The sequence below is a fragment of the Canis lupus genome, chromosome 36 (genome assembly GCF_003254725.2).
Source record: "Canis lupus dingo isolate Sandy chromosome 36, ASM325472v2, whole genome shotgun sequence".
Taxonomy (NCBI): domain Eukaryota; kingdom Metazoa; phylum Chordata; class Mammalia; order Carnivora; family Canidae; genus Canis; species Canis lupus.
In genome coordinates, this window is record NC_064278.1 from 28,797,310 (window position 1) to 28,816,148 (window position 18,839).

At 37.9% G+C, this 18,839-nt stretch overlaps 1 long non-coding RNA gene across 1 annotated transcript in view; it reads right to left on the reverse strand.

The window, feature by feature from the left end:
- LOC118350602 (uncharacterized) overlaps positions 1-17,991 on the reverse strand; it is a 55,270-nt gene extending 37,279 nt beyond the window's left edge. Inside the window, exon 1 of the long non-coding RNA XR_004804684.2 lies at positions 17,870-17,991. This is a non-coding gene — a long non-coding RNA (uncharacterized LOC118350602). The remainder of the gene's footprint in view (positions 1-17,869) is intronic.
- Between the last annotated feature and the right edge of the window lie 848 nt (positions 17,992-18,839).

An 18,839-nucleotide genomic window follows, 5' to 3' on the forward strand; every position in this document is an offset into this window, starting at 1 on the left:
GCATTAGAATGGATTAAAAAAAAAAAAAAAAGCACCTGGGTGGCTCAGTAAACTAAGCATCTGCCTTTGGCTCAGGTCACAATCCCAGGGTCCTGGGATCCAGTCCTACATTAGAGTCTCTGCTCAGCAGTGAGTCTGCTTCTCCCTCTCCCTCTGCCTGCCACTCTTCCTCTTGGGCAAGTTCTCTCTCTCTCTCTCTCTCTCTCTCTGTCAAATAAATAAAATCTTTAAATTAAAAAAAGAATGAATTATAAAATAAGACTCATTGATATGCTACTTACAAGAGACTCATTTTAGACCAAAAGACACCTGCAGATTGAAAGTGAGGGGGCAAAGAACCATCTATCACACTAATGGACATCAAAAGAAAGCTGGACTAGCCATCCCTATGTCAGACAAACTAGATTTTTAACCTTTAAAGACTGTAATAATAAAAAAAATAAAAAAATAAAAAAAAATAAAGACTGTAATAAGGGATCCCTGGGTGGCGCAGTGGTTTAGCGCCTGTCTTTGGCCCAGGGTGCGATCCTGGAGACCTGGGATCGAATCCCACATCGGGCTCCCAGTGCATGGAGCCTGCTCCTCCCTCTGCCTGTGTCTCTGCCTCTCTCTCTCTCTCTCTCTCTCTCTCTGTGACTATCATAAATAAATAAAAATTTAAAAAAAATAAAGACTGTAATAAGAGATGAAGGACATTATATCATAATAAAAGGGTCTATCCAACAAGAAGATCTAATTGTAAATATTTATGCCCCTAACTTGGGAGCAGCTAAATATATAAATCAATTAATAACAAGTTCAAGGAAACTCATCGATAATAATACAATAGTAGGGTACTTTAACACCCCACTCACGACAATGGATAGATCATTTAAGCAGAAAATCAATATGAAAACAAGAGCTTTGAATGACATACTGGACCAGATGGACTTCACAGATATATTTAGAGCATTCCATCCTAAAGCAGTAGGATACATATTCTTTTTCAAGTGCACATGAAACATTGTCTGGAATAGATCACATATTAGGTCACAAATCAGGACTCAACCAGTACAAAAAGATTGAGATCATACCATGCATACTTTCAGATCACAATGATATGAAACTTGAAGTTAACCACAACAAAAAAATTGGAAGGACCACAAATACTTGGAGGGTAAAGAGAATCCTACTAAAGAGTGAATGGGTCAACTAGGAAATTAAGGAAGAGTTTTTTAAAAAACATAGAAGCAAATGAAAATGAAAACACAACAGTTCAAAACTTTTGGGATGCAACAATGGCAGCTCTAAGAGGGAAGCTTAGAGCAACACAGGCCTTCCTCAAGAAACAAGAAAGGTTTCAACCTTACACCTAAAGGAACTGGAGAAAGAACAGCCAATAAGGCCTAAATTCAGCAGGAGAAGAGAAATAATAAAGATTAGAGCAGAAATCAATGATACAGAAATTAAAAAAAAATAATAAAACAACAGTAGAACAGATCAATGAAACCAGGAACTGGATCTTTGAAAGAATGAACACCATTGGTAACCCCCTAGCCAGGCTTTTCAAAAAGAAAAGAGAAAGGACCCAAATAAATAAAATCGTGACTGAGAGAGGAAAAAAATCACAACTAACACCACAGAAATACAAACAATTATAAGAGAATATTATGAGTAGTTATATGTTAACAAATTGAGCAATCTGGAAGATATGGACACATTCCTAGGAACATAGAAACTACCAAAACTGAAACAGGAAAAAACGAAACTTGAACAGAGCCACAACCAGTCAAGAAATTGAATCAGTCATCAAAAATCTCCCAACAAACAAGAGTCCAGGTCCAGATGGCTTCCTAGGGGAATTCTACGGAACATTTAAAGAAGTGTTATTAATACCTATTCTTCTCAACCTGTTCCAAAAAAAACAGAAATGGAAGGAAACTTCCAGACTCATTCTATGAGGCCAGCATTACCTTGATACCAAAACCAGATAAAGACTGAGCTAAAAAGAATTACAGACCAATATCCCTGATGAACATGGATGTGAAAACTCTCAACGAGAGACTAGCAAGTAGGATCCAACAGTACATTAAAAGGATTATTCAAAAAAAAATAAAAATAAAAAGATTATTCACCACCATCACATGGGATTTATTCCTGGGCTACAGGGGTGGTTGAATGTTTGCAAATCAATCAATGTGTACATGACATTAATAAAAGAAAGGACAAGAACTATATGATCCTCTCAATAGATACAGAAAAAGCATTGACAAAATACGACATCCTTTCTTGATAAAAATCCTCCTTGATGTAGGAACAGAAGGAATATATCTCAACATCATAAAGGCCATATACAAAAGACCCACAGCTAATATCATCCTCAATGGGGAAAAATTGAGAGCTTTTCCTCTAAGGTCAGGAACACGACAGGGACGTCCATTCTCACCACTGTTATTCGACATAGTCTTGGAAGCCGTTGCCTCGGCAGTCAGACAACAAGAAGAAATGTGATCCAAATCAAGAAAGAAGTCAAACTTTCACTCCTTGCAGATGACATGATACTTTATGTAGAAAACCCAAGACTCCACTAAAAAATTACTAGAACTGATACAGGAATTCAGCAAAGTCACAGGATTTAAAATCAATGCACAGCAACCTGTCACATCTCTATGCAATAACCATGAAGTAGCAGAAAGAGAATCAAAGAATTGATCCCATTTTCAATGACATCACAAACTGTAAGATACCTAAGAAAAAACTTAACCAAAGAGGTAAAATATCTATACTCTGGAAACTATAGAACACTTGTGAAATAAATTGAGAGGACGCCTGGGTGGCTTAGTGATTGAGCATCTGCCTTTGGCTCAGGTTGTGACCCTGGGGTCCTGTATTCAAGTCCCATGTCAGGCTCCCCATTGGGAGTCTGCTTCTCCCTCTGCCTATGTCTCTACCTCTCCCTGTCTCTCATGAATAAATAAATAAAACCTTTAAAAAAAGAAAGAATTTGAGGAAGACACAAATGCAAAAACATTCCATTCTCATGGATTGGAAGAACAAATATTGTTAAAATGTCTGTACTACCCAAAGCAATCTACACATTCAATGTAATCCCTATCAAAATACCCTCAGCAGTTTTCACAAAGCTGGAACAAATAATCCTAAAATGTGTAAGGAACCCGGAAAGACCTCAAGTAGCCAAAGCAATGTTGAAAAAGAAAACCAGAGCCGGGGGCATCATAATGCCTGACTTAAGCTGTACTACAGAGCTGTGATCATCAAGACAGTGTGGCACTGGCACAAAAACAGACACAGAAATCAATGGAACAGAACAGAGAACCCAGAAATGGGCCCTCAACTCTATGGTCAACTCATCTTTGACAAGGCAGGAAAGAATTATCTAGTGGAAAAAGGGCAACCTCTTCAAAAATTGGTGTTGGGAGAAATTGGGCAGCCAAGTGCAGAAGAATGAAATGGAGCCACTTTCTTACACCACACACAAAAATAAATGCAAAATGGATGAAAGACCTAAATATGAGACAGGAATCTGTTAAAATCCTGGAGGAGAACACAAGCAGCAACCTCTGATGTGGGACATAGCAACCTCCTCCTAGACAGGTCTCCAGAGGCAAGGGAAGCAAAATACTGGGATTTCATCAAGATAAAAAGCTTCTGCACAGCAAAGGAAACAATCAACAAAACTAAAAAGCAACCTACAGATGGGAGAAAATATTCCCAAACAACGTATCAGATAAAGAGCTAATATCCAAAATCTATAAGAACTTACCAATCACAACAACCAAAAAACAAAAAATCCAGTCAAGAAATGGGCAAAAGACATGAACAGACATATTTCTCCGAAGAAGACGTATACATGGCTAACAGAGGGGCACCTGGGTGGCTCAGTAGATTAAGCATCCACTTTTGATTCAGGTCATGATCTCAAGGTCCTGGAATCAAGCCCTGTGCCGTTGTGTCAAGCTCCCTGCTCAGTGGGGAGTCTGCTTCACCCTCTCCCTCTGCTCCTCCCTCCACTTATGCATGCTCACTCTCTCTCAAATAAATAAAATATTTTTAAAAATGGCCAACAGACACATGAAAAAATACTCAACATCCCTAAGCATCAGGGAAATATAAGCAAAACCACAATGAGATACCATCCCACACCAGTCAGAATGGATAAGATCAACAACTCAGGAAAAAAAAAAAAAAAAAAAAAAACAGATGTTGGTGGGATGCAGGAGAAAGGCGACACCTCTTACACTGGGTGGGAACGCAAGCTGGTGCAGCCACTGTGGAAAACAGTGTGGAGGCTCCTCAAGAAGTTAAAAACCGAGCTACTCTACCACCCAGCAATTGCACTCTGGGGTATTTACCCAAGGATACCAAAATACCCATTCAAAGGGGTAACTGCACCCCAATGTTTATAGCAGCAATGTCCACAATAGCCAAACTATGTAATGAGCCCAGATGTCCATCAATAGATGAATGCATAAAGATGTGATTATATATACATATTATATATGTGTGTGTATATATATTTATATATATATGAATATCACCAAGCCATCAAAAAGAAGGAAATGTTGCCATTTACATAGATGTGGATGAACTAGAGGGAATTATGCTAAGTGAAATAAGTCAGAGGAAGACAAATACCATATGATTTCACTTTCATGTGGAATCTAAGAAACAAAAGAGAGGAACATAGGGGAAGAGAAGGAAAATAAAATAAGAAAAAGAGAAAAGGAGGCAAACTACAAGAGACTCTTAGCTCTAGGGAACAACCTGAACGCTGCTGGAGGGGAGGTGGCTGAGGGGAAGGGGTAACCGGGTGATGGGCACTTGATGAGAGGGCACTTTTCTACACTTATAGAAGTGATCCCTCACCCTCCTCAATCTATTGATATTGAAACTTTCTTGCATTTTGTTATGTTTTATCGGGTTGAGATATATTCATTTTTACATAATGCTGAACTTGATCTGCGAGTATATAGTTAGAATCTATTTCAACTCATAAGTGAGATTAGTCTACAATTTTATTTATCTGCACTATAATTACTCTGTTTTTGTGCCGAAGTAATAGCGACCTCATAAAACTACCTGAATGATTTTCTCTGTTCCTACACCCTGAAAAAATATATATACACCTACATTTGTGTGTATATATTCATAAAAATATTACAAATATGTTTTTCAAACTTGCAGTCAGAAGACAAATAAGTTCTGAGGTTCTAATGCCAAGCAATGTGATTTTCATTAATAACAAAATATTATATCCCTGAAAATTGCTGAGGTTAGATATTGAATATTTTTATCACAAAAAAGAGGTGATAATATGAGGTTATGGAGGCATGAGCTAATGATACAGAGGAAATCATACTGCAATATATGTGTATCAAATCTATACATTATACATCTTAAAATTACAGTTATATGTAAATTATATCTCAATTAAAATATCACATATATAAAAAAGAAATATACTTTTCCAGGAAGCTTGATAAAATTTATCTTGAAGACCATCTAGGTGTAGTGTCTTTTGCTGAGTCAGATTTTGATTACTAATTCAATTCATTTAACTTTCATTGATTTTCTTGGATTTCTATTATTTGATCAAATATCTTCATTTATATTTACTACAAAATTATCTATTTTTTCAAGTTCTGACAGTTTTGGCATAAAATTGTTCATAGACTTCTCCTAAGACTTTTTTTTTTTTAATCTTAATATATTTCAGGTCATGTTGCCTTTTTGTGGCACAACTGTTATTTACTTGTGCTTTTTCTCTTCATTCTTTGATCATTCTTGCCTAGAATTTATACAGACTAATTTTTTCCAATAACTGTCTTTGGGTTTTTTTAACTTATTATTTCAAAAATATTTCTATGTGATTTTTTCCTACTCATATCTTCATACCTGCTTTATTCTACTTTTTTGGCCATTTACCCTGTTCTTTTCTAGATTCTTGACAACGCATAGCTTTCTGCCCTTTTCAGTAAATATAACTGAGGTTCTAAATTGCTCTCTAAGCATCATTTTAACATTGCCTTGCAAACACTGACATGCAGTACTTTCATTTTCATTCAGTTATAAATATTTTCAGTTTCCCTTGCGGTGATAATTCTGAGAGTATTACTTTGGCAGTTTTAGCTATGTCCACATGGTATAGGGTGACGTCTATCATGGAAGCTGAGATACTGAGACTCATTAGGAGAGCTGTCAAGGTGCAAATGGAGACAACCTGTGAGATCCTGAAAGGGTAGATTTAATTGTCTTTAGGGCTCAAAGGGGCACCTAGAGCCAAGGCAGGTGAAGATCTTCAGTGAATCTCGCAAGCTTGCATTTCAGAATACCATAGTTCCTTTGGTTTTTTTTTCCAGAAGACTGTAGGCCATAAGAACTAATGTAGTTTCTGGCTAATAGATAAGAGTCTGCAGTATTTTTCCATGACTGGGACTGTGAAATGAGCTCCACGGTCACTAAAGAGGTAGGCAGACACTTGCCGGGTGGAAAGCATAAGGCCAAGGAAGGCTCTTTCCTGTTAAAGCGGTGGCTTTCAGACAAGAGAAACCTTGAGCTCTCCTGATTAATACGTGTATAATAACCAAAACGCTGATTATCTCACTGCGAAGGCGAGTGTATTTTTGGGGTGCCCCGGAACAGCCTCTCCTCCAGGCTTCAGTTTCCAGTCCCTACAGCAACTTTACCGTTTTGCCAGGATTATGTTGGAAGTGGGGCCAGAAGACATTCTTGGCTGCACCTTTAAAGTTTTCTCATCAGTGCAGGTTTTAAAATGTAGTCAATTTATCCCTGCCATGGTAATGAAGCTAACAGCTCTGGCTAATGCATTATGTTAATCAGCGCTCGCAGACTGGAAGAGCAGAATGCTCTCCTAAGTTACAATACGCAATTAATTTATAAGGACGTAGTCAAAGATCACCCTGGGAATAAGGACGTATTATGAACAGTGCCTCTGAAAACCTGTGAGGACTTCTTATTTATATTATAACGTACTATTATTACCCCTGACTGATGAAACCTTGGAAGAAAATCATTTTATGGATAGATATTGTACCAGTATTTATGCATAAACATGAGCATGTTTCCTTTAACTTGAAAGCCACACGATCACTGAAGTGTATTTATATTAATCTTCTTCCTTATACATAATTAAATTTAAAAGATTACTTTTCTTTTGATGGATCAGCCTTTCTTTTATCTCAAATTCGGTAATCACAACTGTTATGAATACATTACGTTTAGAAAAGGCCAAAACAAACTTAATTCCATTATCCTTCTTTATAAGGCGAGGAAGCACAATCTTTGTGTTACTCGGAGGTCATTCTAGAAAATGTATAGATAATTCAGGCACAAAAGACAGTTTTCTTATTTAGAAGTCAGCTCTACCCTCAGGAGCCAAGCACCTCCCAGGAGCTCACCTTCCAGTAACAGCGTCTTTGGAGGTTAGGATTTCAACATATGAATTTTTGGGGAGGGAGGGACATGTTCAAACCACAGGAGAAAAATAAGGTGTGAACCTTGGATGGAGGATTCTCAGAAGACACACACTTCGGAAACAATAAGTAAGTGCAAACGAAAGGGAACGCAACAAAGAAAATGCAAAGGGTAGATAAAGGGGATTGAGGGTTCAAATAATATAGAAACTGAACTTGTAGGGGGTCCAATCCATCAACATGTAATTTTCTTTCCTGCGCTGAGCACTCAGGCATAGGAGAGAGAAGTCCCACTACATAAAATATGAAGTAATTTGTAAGAAGGGCAGGGAGAGGAGGAGCCCAGGGATAAAGGCAAGAGAGGAACTGAGGTAAACTTGAAGGGTCAAGAGTCTGAAGACCTAAAAAAAATGGGGGAAATGGAGGAGGACACGTCCATACGTCAGCAATGGGCCTGCCTCTACCAAGCACTCCAGCCACATGGTATTTAGTTCTTATACTAACCCTTCCTAACACCGTGCATTTTACTGATGGACAAACTCAGGTTCAAAGAATTAAAATGAGTTCGCTGTAGATGCTTAACTACGCAGGACAGGAGATGATGATGATGAGAGAATGGGATATTCCAGTTTAAGACTTCAGAGAGCGAACCCACGAACCTGGGCAAGGCTGAACATGATTTAGTGTTGTAATCAAATAAAATCTACAGGAATAATTTGACAGATATTAATGATACTCATCATCATTGTTACACGGAAGGTAATTATCCACAGGTGATACCCAGTTTTCATTACTTTTATTGATAACGATCATTAGTATTAATTTTATACACCAAAGTCAGGCGTTTCCTTTTTTCTCTTTTTAGTTCTTTAATAGCTATACACACGCTCTCTGGCCAACAGACACCCCTGATGCTGGGGGGCCTGGAGTCACTACCATAGAGCGGGAAATCTGATTTACCTTACAGAGCTCCCTTTTATTTCCCCCAAGTTCACTTAATACTAGCAGGCACTAAACAGGGGGAAAGGCCTATTAATTGTGCGTAGGGAATGAAAAGAAAAAGAGCAAAGAGGAATCGATTGCCCTTTCTCCCACTCTCTGCTGCTGGCTTTAGGGTAGACGTTCTTCCACAGGGGACGGACGTCAGCCACAGATGGTGTTAAACGAACGCTCTTAAACCAAGACAAAGCCCCCGAATGGCTACCAAGTTCAAATCGTTCTGCTGCTTTTCCTCAAAATCAAGCAACAGAGTCCTAAGAGCGTAGGAACTAACCCACACCCCTAGGTTCTCAGCCCTTCTACTGCTAGCTGAGTGACCGGGAGAAATTCGTGAATGGGGGCTCAGAGGGGAAGCCTGAAAACAGGAAGGACAAACACCCCATTATCTCTCTCCGGTATTTAAGCATCTTATGATCAAACAAGTTAATGTCCCACAAGAGTCCAAGCCCTGAGTTAGGCTCTGCCCCCTTCTCTACTACCAGACCAGCAGATAAAGACTAATCATCACCAGTCCCTCTCCATTAGGCCATTATCAACGCTGAGGACTCTTCCATCATTCAAGGTCTTCATGTGCAGTCAGTACCCAACTTACTTTTGCTTTTTAAAGATTTATTTTTTAGACGGGGAGGGGGGAGAGAGGGAGAGAGAGAGAGAGCATCTCAAGCAGACTCCCTGCTGAGCATGGAGCCCAATGTGGGGCTCGATCCCAGGACCCAGGAGATCAGTGACCTGAGCCGAAACCAAGAGTCAGACAATTAACCATCTCAGCCATCCAGGCGTCCCCAGTATTCACTTTTATAAATTTTACATTTTAAGCCAAAACATGCTTATTATCTGACTAATTAACATTAATACAGGATGTATTTCTCTGTTTCAAGGACAGAAAATAATAACCATGTCCTACAAAAGAAAAACCTCAAAGTACAAGATGAGCTCATCCCCAACAGGATGTAATGAAGAAACTACCCACTAACCCACGCGTTACCTGGAAAGCACATGCTCTGGGTCCCGAGCCTCTTCCACCCCCAGCTGCATGTCTCCGAGCTCACCTCTCCCCCGTTGGAGAAGTTTCAGGAAAACAGTCTTTGCTGTGCATCCTCTTGTGGCTGTCGTAGATCTCACATGTCTCGGAGGCTGCTTATCACAGTGTGTTTTCTTTGCTTATTTCTGCCTCCTGAATTATTACTGCTTTCCTAGGGTCATTTTTTTCTATATGTTTATCTCAATTCTTGTGGATTAGGCTTTTCTCTATCCCTCGAGAGCCTTGGTTGACCACTCACATTTAAGAATTAAGCCCTACTTTGGGGCTACTGGGTGGTTCAGTCAGCGAAACATCGGACTCAATCTCAGCTCAGATCTTGATCTCGGGGTTGAGTTTAAGCCTGGTGTTGGACTCTGCTGGGCATGGGGCTTATTTTTAAGAAAGGTGGGAGGAAGGCCCTACTGAGACATTTCTCCAAAGATCCGTGAGTATCCAATAAGCACATGAAAAGATGCTCAACATCATTATCAAAATCATAAAGAGCTGCCATTCCACACCTGCGAGCACGGCTGTGATAAACAGTAACAAGTATTGGTGAGGATGTGGGAAAACCTGGAATCCCCATACTTGACTGGTGGAAATGCAAACTGGTGCAATCTTTCTAGAATAAAATAGCCTGACAGTTTCTTAAAATGCTCAACACATAGTTATAACCATATGACACAGCAAGTCTACCCTTAGGTTTACACCTAAGGAAACGAGATCATAGTCATGCAAACATGTGAGCGTGAATGGTCCTAACAGCATTACTCATAATTGCCAAAAAGTCGAATCAGATTAGGGCAATGGCGGTGGAAATGGAGAGAAGTGAATAAGCCTGGAAAAGTTTTTGAGAGGGGGCAGGATTAACAGCCTTGATTGCTAGGATGTGAGGTGAGGGGAAGGGGTTAAAGTAACACATATTTCTGATTTAAGCAAACAAATAGATGGTGTTTCCATTTAAAAAAAAGGAAAAAAAAATGGCACATAAAGGAATTTTTCAGGGAAGCTCAAGAGTGCAGTGCAGGATACCATAATTATTGTAAGATATGCAAGAATAGACTTCAATACGTTTATTCCCTCTATTTAGATACCGACAGTATTCTTTACTAACAAATATTATTTAGTCTAAAGAGCTTTTTCTCCTTTACTTTCCAAGCCCCTCAAAAATTTTGTTATATATTCTACATGAACTATTTTCTATTCTAATTAAATTAATAGAATTAGAATATATTTTATATATAATATTGCATTGAATAAATATTTAATATTGCAAAAAAGTTAATACTGCATTTTCTTCCATAGCAACATAAAAATACATTTTATATAATTGCCTGTGGAAGGAGAAAATGGGTAGAAGTAAAACTTAAATAGTTTCAGTTTTTTCCATCCCATAACCAAGGTTCACTTTTGTAGTTATAGGGTAAAAACCGAAATTACATGGCCATTCAATTACTGTGAAAAAATTGAATCTTTTTAAGTTTCCTATGTAGAGCTTTTGAGCCAGTGGAAAAAGACTTTTCTTCTTTACTTGTACAGAATTGAAATTCCCTTCACATTGATCTGAATTTAAATGTCATTTCTCTTTCGATCGTAGGAGCATAGGCAATGAGTGTTCTCAATTCTTTTTTTGCATCATGTAGCACATGTTTTACTTTTATAATAGTAATAAAAATACTCAAATTCATGATTTTATATATTTCTAGAGAAAAAAATGCTCTCAGGACTGAATATTGCATGCACCACTTTATTATATTTTAATTCCTGTTTAACAGCGTCACACAATACTTTCTTGAATTTCATGTAAGACCTCAAAAGGAGAACCACCATTTTCCTTGTAAAAAATTTGTAATACTTACTGTTGTGTTCATCAATGGTTTCAAATCATTTTTTGTGATTTGAAATTAAGTAAAATTAAGTAAAAATAATATAAAATTGGGATAGAACACAAAGATTTCTGAAGAACCCTAGATAATCAGAACTCTTCCCTATCCTTAGAACAAAAATAGAGCTAGGGGTGCTTAGCTGGCTCGGGAGGGAATGCGATTCTCGATCTCAGGGTCTGGAATTTGAGCCCCACATTGAGTATGGAGATTACTTAAAAAAACAAATAAACTATAAATTTTTGTAAAAATAAAGCTACCTTTTGTGTAACATGTTCTCACTTCTTACTTTGTGCTAGGAACTGTCATGCATATCATTTGATAGAACAAATGTGATTGCTCTTAACGATGCAGATGAGGATGGTGAAAAACAGATGTTGAGTAACTTAACCAGAGGCTACAGTGGTACGTGGCAAAGGCAAGACTCACAGTGCACATTATCTACCTCCGAAGTCCAGGTTCTTCTCACAGAAAAAAAAAAAAAAAAAAAAGCATGTAATTATTTTTCAATATCTGGGGAAAGTGTGAGAGAAAAATTATAAATTATAAAATATAAATTATATAAATATAAAAATTTTATTGATATTTTATTAAAGAAGGAAAACATTGAATAGGTGAGTATGAAAAATTAACATAATATTCTTCATGGCTCTTTGTCCTCTCAGCTTTCTGAGGCAAAATTTGGACCCAGTAACTCATAATACTGATGTCATGACCGTTACGTGGTTGTTTTCTCTAAGGTGTTCAAAGCTAATGTGAAATTTTTTTTAACTGAATACATAGTCCAGTAAAAGGCATAAAGTGAAAGGGGCCAGAAATCCAATTCTAAACATAAACTTCTCCATAGATCAATACCCTGAAGATCAACAGTTTACATATAATTAAGCATTGAATTATTTTGCTTAAAAAATCCAACTAAATGGTGGTAAGTGAAATTGCACCCAACCAAAGAAGATCTCTCATTAAAAGGAAATGTTGAGAGCCGGATGGTAGTCAGGCTGGAGAAGTAGCAACGGTTACCATGGAGGCAAATTGGACCAGCTAGGAGAGACCCAAGTATCAAACTTAACACCTCAACTTGCTTCTCAGTAATTACTTCATACCAACATCCCGTTGCTTTAAAGGCATCCTGTGCCCGTTTGTTATAAGAGTAGGCTGACATATCATTAGGCTTCAGGTTTTCACAGCTCTTACACAGAAAAAGTTCTGTGTAAGTTTTTAGTGCGATTTTCCTTGTTAATCTTTGTAATGTGTTTGCATTGACCTTGGCAGTCATAACTACAGACTGCCGACTTTTTAAAATATAACATTTCTGACATTTTATCAAAATTAATGAAGAACATCCTGGTTTCTAACCCCGTGTGTTCATAAGAAAAAGAAAAATGGTCTGGGTCCAAAATGTAAAGTAAACATGACCATTTTTAGCAAAAAAAAAAAAAATTATGCTTTCACAATAATATTTTTTTAAATCCATTCAATGAAATATGCAATGATTAGAAACCAACAAAAAAGTTGCTTTTATTCCTCACTCATTGGTTCCCAATACGAACAAGGGATTCACTCTAGTATCTTCTGTACATATTTTAAATGAGATCACAAATTGAAGAAACGTGTCACGGGCCTACTGTGTTAGGGTAGGCATTACAGCCACAGTACATCTATCATCATCTACATATTTTCCCAACTTTTTAAGCTACATGTGCATAACTTTGACAGTAAAGTTGAGAAGATTTATTTAATTTCTCCACTCCTTAGCAATCACTAGCAATGGCCAGAAGATGTCCAATACATCACAAATATGAAAATGGTGCAGGGCATACAGATTTCAAAATTACAAGTAAAACTACTTTTATCTCCTACAGTTCACCTTGTTAAGTAAAACCTACCCTTGTTTTAACATCTATTCTTCACATAACTAAACTGGCCTAATTTATCGAATACCTCATTATATTGCACCACTTTTTATTCGGTCATTCCAAGTAGAAGAAGTTGTAGCTATAAAAAAAATAATATGCAGCAGCAACACCTTTGTTACCTTAAGTATTTACATATATTTCCTCGTAGAAATGTTCATTTCTCATCAGAAATGCAAAATTAATTTTCTTGTCTTCTCACTATTCCAGTCATGTGACATCCATAATTAACTTCTCATAAGACGTCATCTTGGTGATGACAAGATGTCGTTAGACATAGAGGCTTTGGTAGTGATGGCAATCAGTGTAACGCACTGCAATGTGCTCAACTGCTTTATCGTCTCTGCCAGGAAAAAGTACCACTATGTACCCAACACATTAGACCAAATGAATCTCGATTTGCCCCTTCTGTCTCATTTTCTCAACTAGTCTCTAAACTCCCTTTCCTAAACAGGTCTGAATCCCTCCCTTCTTCAATACCCACACTGCCATTGCTTAAATTCAGGTTTACAGGACTTTTCACTTGGACTACTAAGTCCCTCAACTGGTCTCCTGCCCTGCTACCTCGGTCATCCCCCCTCCTCTCTATTCTCCACATCCCTGATGAAGGATCCTCTCTAAAACTCAAAACGAAAGAAAAAGAAAGAAAAGAAAAGAAAAGAAAAGAAAAGGAAAAGAAAAGAAAAGAAAAGAAAAGAAAGAAAAGAAAAGAAAAGAAAAGAAAAGAAAAGGAAAAGAAAAGAAAAGAAAAGGAAGAAAGAAGAAAGAAAGAAGAAAGAAAGAAAGAAAGAAAGAAAGAAAAAGAAAGAAAGAAAGAAAGAAAAGAAGGAAAAAAAGAAAGAAAGAAAGAAGAAAGAAAGAAAGAAAGAAAGAAAGAAAGAAAGAAAGAAAGAAAGAAAGAAAAGAAGGAAAAGAAAGAAAGAAAGAAAGAAAGAAAGAAAGAAAGAAAGAAAGAAAGAAAGAAAGAAAGAAAGAATCTCAAAACTATTCTTATCTGTCCCCTTATAAGATCTCCCAATGGGTCTCCATTTGTTTTCAGGCTAAGCTCTAAACTTTCAGCAATTTTTCCTGGTTTCCATGTTGTGGTCCTTGCTTGCCTATCCCATCTCCCATTCTATCGTCTCATAAAACCTAATAATATAGCACCACCTGAAATGCCACAGGAACAGTGTTCTCTGATGCCCTCATTTGCCTGGAAGACTTGGTCCCCACTCACACTACCTCCCTGGCCTTCCCCTTTGCCTTCCTCTCAGGCTCCGGGAGTAAAGAGCATCTCCTTCACACTCTGCACCTGCCGTATTTATACTACCACCACACTGCCGGTGTGCTTGTCTCCTCCTGCCCAACCTGGGAGCTCCAAAAGGATGAAATGGTTTTTAATTTTTACGTAACACTCATGTGGATACTGTTTCTATACCAACCTGGATCTTTTTATTTTATCATATAGTTTATCTCATGGCTGCCATAAATACAGAATAACATTCCAGGGATGCTACTTCTTCATTTTTAGCATACAAAAATATGATGACAAGCATAGATTTAACTGGATATGGGTCTGAGAAAGAAAATAAAGTCATATGCGCTGGTACGTTATCGTAAATAAAAATAACAACTTTCTCAGGCCTTAAAGGATATAGACATTTAGGTATTTCTTACTGTTAGAAGTCTTCTGGCTGTAGGCCAGAACTTGGGCAGTCTCCTCTCTCAATTTCTACTAAAAATATTCAATTTTCTTTGTACTATAATTGCCAATTAAGATTATCTGGGAAAAAAAAAGACATTAACTTGCTTCCTTTTGCACTCCCAATTAGATTAAGGGAACTCAATTCTCAATTGCATTTTCCTCCTTCTTTTCAGCGATAACAAAGAAACACAAGGCTATAGTGGTGGTGACAGAAACCTCAATCAGAGTGACTGCAATTGCTCTAATTTTGAAAGAAATGCTAGAGTCTTAATTTATGTGTCTCATTCTCAACTCTCTCACCTTCCAGCGGGTCACATCAATATTAAATGTGTAACTTAACTGAGCTCTGTGAGCGTTTGACCACATGAATCGTATTATGTAACACAAACATACACTCCCACACATGCACGTTCACCCCAACGCCCTTTCCTGGTGTTGCTTATGAGTTTAGAGATACAAGACGATAATGAGTATAATATGGAAGCTTCTGAAATGAAACATGTCCCCCCGGGTAATATGTGGGTCACCATATGGATCTCTTCAGCTTTGATCCAATCAGAGCAGGAGCCAAGGAGACTAGAACCCAGAACTCGGTTCCATCTAATCTTAAGTAGCCTCTTCCTTTTAGCTCATATGCCACATTATCATTCTCTGCAGGTGTCATAACATGAAAAAGTTTGGGAAGTGCGATAAGGAGATTTAACATATCTAACAACAAATCTCTAGTGTAAACATCATTTTCCTCATCTTGACTTGCTCTTCTTAGTCTTGGATTCTCTATCTCACTGGCTTGTTATCGTCACCCACCCAGTCATCTAGGTTGGAGATGTCAGTCGTACATGACCCTTGCCTCTTTCTCACGATCTCCCTAATCATTATCAAATTTAACTTCTAAATATTTCCCCAATACCATGGTCCAATTCATCACCAATGCTTAAATGGATATGGTCTCCTGGTCTTCGGTTTTGTCAGCTTCAAAATTATCCTCCGCGGAGCCCCCTTTTCAAAACAAATCTGATGAAAGCACTCTACAGCCTAACCTGACACAATGGTTTCCCGTCATCAATAGAATGAAGTCCGTGTGTCTCAAAACTGGGTCACAAAGCACACTGCGACACGGCAATGCCTGCTTCCTGAGTTCCATAGTTAGCTACATCCAGTGGAAATTCCAGAAGTATCACACTGCTTATATTTTACGAGATATAACCAATTCCTGTTTTCACTCCTTATGCAGCGAAGCGGTATAAATAGGCCTGGGGGAGAAGGGGATGTAGGTAGAACCTGGTTTGTAACATTTGCTCATTCCTAAACAGCAAATACTCCTGTTACGGCCTACGCCAAGCTACCGGCATGGAGTCACTGAAGATGGACCTAGGAAGACATTCCCAGCAGCACATAATTACGTAGCGGTCCCACCACACAGACACAACAGACATAAGTAACCTTAACAAAGCATAGATAATAGTGAATGTGGTGAAATAATTAGAAAGTGATGAGTTTTCTGTTTATTACTGATGCTTTTAATGTGATCTGTTTAATTGCAAATTCATATAAATCTAATTTTAATAATGGCTGCGTTTAACAAGCAGCACACAAAATTCCTGAAGATTTAGCTGCCAACTTTGGCAAGCCAGTATGAGCGAGCTCCAGCATACCACCGCTTTTATATGGCTTTGTTCAAGGTGTTCCTGCGCCTGGAATGCCATTTTATTCCGTTATCCAGACTCTTTCCTGCCTCTCTGAGGGCCCCTCATCTTGTAAGGCAGGTTATTCCAGAGCGTGATCATGAACCGCCTGCATCGAATCCCCTGTAGTGGTTGCTAAAAATGCTGCTTCTGGGGTTCACCTCCCAGGCCTGCTGAATCTGAAATTTCCTGGAAACCTAGGAATCTGTAGTCCAACAAGCGAGCTTCTGGAGTACTCTCCAAACTCCAGAGCTTGAGAACTCTTTGAGTAAGCTATTTTTCTGCTAAGGTGTCCTATCACCCAGGAAATCTTCCCTGAGTGATTCGCTCCCAGGAGGGCAGGATGGGGAAAGAATCAGCCAAGTCGCAGCGGCTTGAAACAGCACAGCAGAGAGAACTGTCACTGTGCACTGCGAAGCACAGGCCTAGACCAGTCACCATGGGCTCTACTGTGGAAGGCTTCCCAGTCCACACTGGGGACGTTGGACTTCACTGTAACAGCAGCGAAAAATGATTGAAGAGTCTGAGGCCAAAGAGTGACAACCAGTATTAAAAAAAAAAAAAAAAAAACTACTCAACCTTCCCCTTCCTTGGGTAAACTTTAAGAACTTGAACAAAATAAACCATTCTAAATAAAACGACACGGCCTTTTTTCTCGGAATAATTAATATCTTGTATGTCTTACCAACATGGAACATGATCTCCTGCATTAAAAACAAAAAGAAACAAAAGAAGAAAAACGCAAGTTCGAGTTCTTTTATTACTAGGTAATGACCTTCCTTTGAGCAGTGATTCCAGTCCTGTTAGATCTTCTCCATGGAATTCCTTTACCCTGATCAGTACCACCAACCCCAATGTTACTCCTCACTCTGCTCACTCCTTATAAAGTTTTTATAGCTTTGACCCATCAACAACCTCAAAAAAAAAGAAGAAAAAAAAAAAAAAACCTTTGATAGACATTCTTATCCTTCCACTGCTACCATTTAAACTTTCCAAAAAAGGTTTAATAGAAATGCTAAGTGAAAAACTAAAAAAGAGGCAATGAATCACCAAAAGCATAAAATAATCTCAGCTTACGAAATGATATATCCTAAAACTCTCTTAAACGTGGAAACAATGGATATAAATTTACTCCAAGATTCCAAAACCAAATAACTTCACAAGAATTATTACATTCACACTTAACAATAAGTAGAGAATTACAGAGTCAAATTGTGATGTGCTTTGTGGCAGCCAGCTAACTTCACTTACCAGATCATTTACTTGTTGCAGCTCACGTGTTTTGCAGCAACTTAAATTCAAATCTGTGCCTCAGCAACACTGTAAGTGATCACCTCGCGGGCATATGTGGAAAAGTTGCAAATGGAGGAACCTTAAAATATGGAAATGCACGAATATCTATTAACATTTTTCTTAAGGAACACATATTTCTTTCCAATACATTATATAAATGCAAATATTATTTTCATTCTGACTCCCTGAACATTGTAGGATCATGACAAACATTAGCACCTGGAAACATCTAGTCCCTTGTTCACTAAATCTTTCTCCGATCCCTGAAGAGTGATTTATACAGAGTCGACCTTCAATAAATAATCCGTGAATGAATGAAAGAACGAATTTAAAAATTCTAAACATGATTCGGTTTGAAAGTAATATGTCCATCCAAATTTTCCAATTTCATGAATAAATGTGAAGCTTTAAGAATCTTGCTGTGCAATTTGGGCACAGTTAGAATAGAGACATAGGCAAATAAATGTTCTCACAATTAATTACTTATTCAAACTAATTACTTACTCAAACTCATTGATTTGCAATCACTACAAAAATTCAGATATGCCTCTAATTCCTTTTTATTGTGTTTTAAATAAACAGATTTTGTGAGGTTTTAAAAATAATTTCTGATAAAATGTCAAGGTGGTCTCAATAATTCACAAAGGATACCTTTAACCAAGGAAGCACTTATCTGGGACTTTTAGCTGCTAAATGGTTAAATACATTACCTTTGGTCCTGTAAGTTTAAAGTTGGAGAAAATAGTTTAAAAGAAAGTTGCACAGATTATAAGGGTGAACACAAATCTAAAATATCTCCGTGTAAAAGTTCCCCCTTTGTGAAGGAGAACGCAGAACTGTGTCGCCAGCTCGAACCCAAGACCTGACCTTGACTCCTCATCTGCTTTGCCCTCACTAATGCTGGTCTTCGTTTTTCCTTCAGCTCTTC